Consider the following 6,276-nt stretch of genomic DNA (forward strand, 5'->3'; position numbering starts at 1 on the left):
CATTGTAAAATAGTGCAAGACCACCACTACAACCAACAGGTTCAACTGTTTTTAAATGTGAAAAACCAAAATGCCCAACATAAGATTGCAAACAAGAAAAAGATTGTCTAGTTTCAGAAAGAAATAAGAAATCTGGCCGATGCTTCCCCTAAAGATCCCTGAGATACCCTATAGTCGCCTTATTGCCCAGGCCTTGACAATTCCATCTTAATATCTTCATTTGATTACTCTTGGAACTGGTGGTTTAGGTCCACCATTGACCCCCTTATCCATCTCCTGTGGCTTAGGAGGAATCGACTGACCAATCCCTGTAGAAACCTTCGGTGCTGGACGCTTCCATGGAGTACGAGCATAGACATTTAGCTTCTTGGACCCCATCAGGCCCTTGCCCTTCTTCACCTTGTCCACCAACAAAGAAGAAACCTCACCACCCTCCTGCTGAGCCTCGGTCGTCTCGACAGCCGCAGTGGTTTCCACACAATCATCGAGACCCATCGGATCATCCGTAAGATCCTCCCCTGCCTCTTCCACCGATCTCCCAGCAGCAGGGTCTCCATTGTTGTCAACATCGACCCCCATCAAATCCTCGACATGACTATCCCCAGCAGGCGCCTCCACAAATCCAACAGGAGTATACACTGAAGCAATAGAAATAACCCCAACAGAACCATTCACCTTGTCATCAGAGCCCACCAAAGCCAGCCCTGCAACTGCCGGTGATAAAATATCGCCCCCAGCATCCGTCTCCACACTCACCTGTGATGCAACCTCGACCTCCTGCTTATTATCTGGTTCCCCACGAGTCTCAGACAAAACCGTAGAGGAAGCAGCCACCGGGACAGCAGAGGTATAAGAGTCCTCCACAACCTCCCCATCCTCCTGAAACAAAGCCCAACGCACCACCAGAGTAGCCTTAACCTCAGGTTCCACTGGCTTCACTGGGTGAACACCAGTCTCACCAGTCACCTTGCGGTTATCCACCTGAGTTACAGATTCCTGAACACCCTCTCGACGATGTCGACGTTTTCAGACACATAAGGTATTTGTTTTGGTTAGAAGTGTAAATCCCCTTTTTAATAAAAGAGAAGTACACAACATAGTTTTTGTAGACTTTATATTTTTAATAAATGGTTACAAATGGTTACAAATAGGTTATAGATAGGTTATAGATTAATCCATATATTAATATTAATGATTACATATAAATATTAGAGATATTCCAAATTGATAATTGATATATTAATGGTAAGAAATAAAATCATAGATATTCCAAATTGTATTTTTGGAAGATTTAGTCCTATATCATGTTGTTTCTAAAGATCTTTAAACACAATATTACAAATTTATTTTTCACAGATTTTATTGATAGACCACAACGTTAACCAAAAATAGATTACGAAATTGATAGATTGATTGGTTACAAGTTAAATAGTGGGTTACAAGATAGATTACGAAATAAAATTTAACCAATGTTATAGCACAAGTACTTATCTAGAATCATTAACAATATAAAACTTACAAAATATGTGTTTTTTTCAAACCTTCATATTTAGCATATGATTTTATTGCATAATGTTTTATCAAAAAAAATTTTAAAAACAATGACATAAATTATATTTTATATAAAAGATATAATATAAATAAAATGAATTTCAATTCGTGCTCTAGTACGGATCTTTAATCTAGTATTTTATTTAAAAGGGAAATGAATAAGAGTTACATACATAAATCCCGCTATTTGGTCCGATGACAAAAAGAAAGATATAAGAACATTGACGCAAAGACCATTCATTCCATGTACGGGAAGGCAAACAATGGTACCGATACATCAATAACCACACGAGAAACTAATCCACCCACGTCATGTGAGATCGGCTCTTCAAAACTAATCCATGTAAAGTATAGATCACTCTAGTACCATCTTTACTGGAGAGTACTCTTAGGGGTACTCTCAGTATAACTTTGGGAAGAAATTGAGCAAATTCCACCCACTCTCTCTCTCTTCTCTCACGTTCCGAAAGGCGATGGAAGAGACGATTGGTCCGAAAATCTGGAAATTCAACCGATTCGCATCGAATCCGTTGAATTTTCAGGCTAAATCTGGAGGGTTGATGGTCACCGGAGGCGATGGCATTATAAATCGACGAAGACGGTTCGGTTCTTCTTCATCTCTCTCGCCTTCTTTTTTATTTATCCTTCCTTGAATATTATATGACATTGTTAGGATTTAATTATGATATCGTAGATTGGGATGATCATGTCGGTCGGTGAGATCATCTCTTTCTCTGCTTTTGTTGCGTTGCAATTTTGGCTGTATTCCCTTTGATCTTTACATTTAAGGGGTGGGTATGTGTTGCTGTTGCCAGTTTAATTACCATATTCTTGTTTGTGTTTGTTTGTGTGATGAGAATATATCTGATGCCTGCCTTGATTGTTGTGTTGGGAGATATTTATATGTTAAGAGGAGAAGATTCTTTTATGCTACTTATTTTGTTCTGTTTCTTGTTTTTTGTTCTGTTTCTTTCATGCCTTGAGTGATGGATTTTCGCTTTTTGACAGATATTTGAGTTCAAATAGACTAGTAGATTAGTTCAAGACTCAGACAAGAACAGTGCATAGAGCTAGGCATAGAGAAGAAGATTATGTGAATTGATAATATGTCTGGAGTCTTATGGGTTTGATCTTCTTCTCACTCTCTTACATTGCATTGCAGGGTCTTTGTGGGGACTGTCAGTGCGTTCTGTGTGAAACATGCTCAGTGTCCAGTTTTGACGATCAAACGCATGCCGATGTTTCTGTTTCTGTTTTGTTCTTACCCTCTGTGGATTATTCAAGGGTTTATTATTTTCCAGCATCTTGAGTGCTCTGACAAAATTTGTAAACTTAGAGTCTTTTGTCCCTTTCCTGATGTGACGATAAGGAGAACATGCTAAAACTCAACTTTTCATTTTTGTTATCTTAAAGATCTTGGATCATGATCGTCTTTTACTAAAGCACCGGAGTTAAGTATTCTAATTCATTGACTTGTTTCAGATTTGTGCAGGTATGGAATCGCCACCATGTCTTGTCTTTAAAGATTATAACTCGAGACACGAAACACACATTATGTTTTCTTACAATGGCCATTGTTATGAATTTATGCAGGTATGGAATCGAAGGCCCTGTTTATTTAACAGCAAAGGGTGAGAAAGGAGCTGGTGTATGGTACGTAGATGAGGAGAAGCAGCAGATTGTTAAGATGGATGGAAGCTTATCTTACAGTGTCTTGCAGACAGTGAGTATTCACATGGAGGTAGTAGAGCCTCAGCCTAATCGACCAAAACTCCAACTCACTCTCTTGTAAAACTCTCCAACCTTGTAGTTTTACTTTCACTTGTGTACCAATGTCAAGAGTTTAGGTGGTTTTACGTTTGTTACCTCTTTGTGTTCATTATCGAAGTCAAAGACATTGTATCATCATTTATGGTATCTATTGATGGATGTGAGTGGCTGTGCATCAATTTTGGTCATCTGATTTCTTGACCATATGCTTTTACATTATATTGATGTAATACTTGGTACAATATTTGCATTACAAATGGGGAGATGGGGAAAAATGTAGACTTGCATATTGGTACAAATGCAACCAGAAAAATCTATCAAACATATGGAGGGAGATTTTGTATAAATAATATAAATAATTTATAAAATTTTGTTGATTGAGCAACCTTGTTTGGGTTCTCTAGTGGAAGGGTGATTTTATTAAAGTTCTCTTTGAGTTACTTTAATTAATTTAGTATTAATTATATTATTAATAATTAATATCTGAGTAACTTAGGAGGGTTCCACTAATGATGCTCTAACAACCTCTTTCTCCGAAGTCGGCTAGCACAGAGCAAATTATCCAACACAAAACAACAAACGCTAAACATTCCTAAGGTCTTACTTGCTCCTCCGATCCAATCACAAAGTTTAATCCACAAATCAAAGTAGAATCCAACACTAAATCAACTCCATATATAGAGAGGCAGCAACTTAATAACACAATAGAACAAAGACTCTACAAACGCCACGGCAGTCCGAGAGAGGAGAAGACTCCTCAACGGTGTCATCACTCGTTGGTGTCAAACGCTGGAAAATTAATCACATATAACATGGTGCTAATTAGATATGACTTATAGAAGATATTCAAGTTCTGAATGTAGACGAGAAAGAGGAGAAAGATTCTGACTTTGGCTTCTTGCTCTTATTAGTACCATTCTGTTTTCCATGATCCATAGCACCCAAATCTTAAACGAAACCTATAGTTACAAACTTACAATACAAAACCTATACATAGTAGTTACATACAACCAAAACACCTGCAACCTAAATATTTCATAATTAAAATCTAAAACTATAACTAACACCAAATGCCCACACTAATTGTTGTAAATCCTACACACAAAAACGTAAGGAAATATTGTGTATTTCCCAAACTCCAAAACTTACTCTAAATATAAGAGTAGTTAGGAAACCAACAAAGAGTGGTAATAATGAAGATGAAGTATTTATGAAACTAGTAAAAGAGTATCTTCAAAACTTAGGGGCGTGCTCTGTAGAATGCTATATGTGTAAATGAGCCTCTAAAAATTTAATCATTTGGTACTCTTTTGAATATATATATTAATATTTCATATTCACATAGAACGTATATAGAGCAGTTCTAACAAATAATACATATATATATATATATATATGTCCAAAATATATAGGACAATTTTCACAAATATATATATATATATATATATATATATATATATATATATATATATATATATATATCTTATATAATAAGGGAATGTTTTTTTTAACTTTGCTTAACAATGTGACATTTGGCATTCTACTTTTGTGACACATTTCATTCTCATTAATTTTCAATTTAACATTCTACTTTTTAATTTGAATTTATTTTATTTGTATATGGTGTATAGTTTATTAAAAAAAATTGTTGTATAATTTGTTTTTTTATTTTTTTTCAACATTGTAACCAAAATATCTTTCTTCCATTTTTTTTTGTTTTAACATCTAATATATTTCATAATGAAATCATACACCATAGAACCTTTAAAAAAATAATACTAATCAACCCAACTAAAATTAATAAACAAATTGAAACCAAATTAAAATAGAAATGGTTTCATACTTTTAAAGTAAAAACTGAAACAAAATTAATTTATAATATAAGATTTTCTAATATATATATAAAAATCATATTGTATTCAATAATCATAAATAATGTATTAAAGACACAACTCAAATTTGTATTTAATAGTATTCTATAGGTTACAGTTTGACTGTCTTAAAAACTTATGTACTAAATTTTTTTTGTATCATAACATAAATGTTTTATCTCCCCCATCAAATAACAGAAAAAAATAGTTCAAAAATTAAAATTTATTGTTAATTGTACTATTTATTTTAAAATGATTAGAAATAGAGACAATTTATAGAAGAAAAATATATTTAGATTAAATTTGACACACTTTTATTTTCATGAATTTTAATATAAAATTTAGTTAGACTTAGAGTATCATATATTTGTTTTGTGATACCGTTTTAGTAAAATTATTTTAAAATTGACTTTCATGTTGTAAAATTATTTTTTGTTAACTTTTACTCTTAGATATGAAAATAAAATTAATAAATTGGACAACATAATTTATCTATCAAAGTAATTAAGTAAGGTCTTACACGTTTTTTTTAGAATACTTATCAGTTTTTTTTCCAAAAAAAAAACAAACGATAAATAAATTAATTTATCTTAATTATTTAACGAACATACCAAATTTAATTAACTTTGTTGTAACTATGGGGGTGTATTCAATTTGACATTTTAAGTGATTTGTGTAAAATTCATAAATCCTATGTTATTCAATCATTGATTTTTAAAAGTCTTCTGAAATCCAATATTATTCAATCATGGATTTTAAAAAGTCTCCTGAAATCCACTGTTATTGAATTAATGATTTAAAAATCTATCTTAAAATCCAATGTTATTCAAAACAGTTTGTAGATTTGGATTTTAATAATTTTTTGGGATTCTTGAAGATTTGAGAGGATTTCTTTAGTTAAAAATACAGAAATCCAAATCTCATAGTTTTAGGTGGGATTTTAAAGAATTTTACAACAAATCATATCAACTTCCCTAAAATCATCAAAATTATTTAAAATCTCATGAAAACTAAAATCACTTGGAATATTAGATTGAATACACCCCCTAATTGTCCTATTACTATATGATAGACTAATTTAAAA

General features: G+C 32.7%; 1 long non-coding RNA gene across 1 annotated transcript; it reads left to right on the forward strand.

The window, feature by feature from the left end:
- Window positions 1–1,759: 1,759 nt before the first annotated feature.
- On the forward strand, window positions 1,760–3,509 carry LOC104732115 (uncharacterized). The gene is made up of 3 exons (XR_758726.3): window positions 1,760–2,152; window positions 2,714–3,043; window positions 3,145–3,509. It is a non-coding gene; the product is annotated as an uncharacterized LOC104732115 (long non-coding RNA).
- The last annotated feature ends 2,767 nt before the right edge of the window (window positions 3,510–6,276 follow it).

This window comes from Camelina sativa, chromosome 12 (genome assembly GCF_030686135.1).
Source record: "Camelina sativa cultivar CO46 ecotype springtype chromosome 12, ASM3068613v1".
NCBI classification, from domain to species: domain Eukaryota; kingdom Viridiplantae; phylum Streptophyta; class Magnoliopsida; order Brassicales; family Brassicaceae; genus Camelina; species Camelina sativa.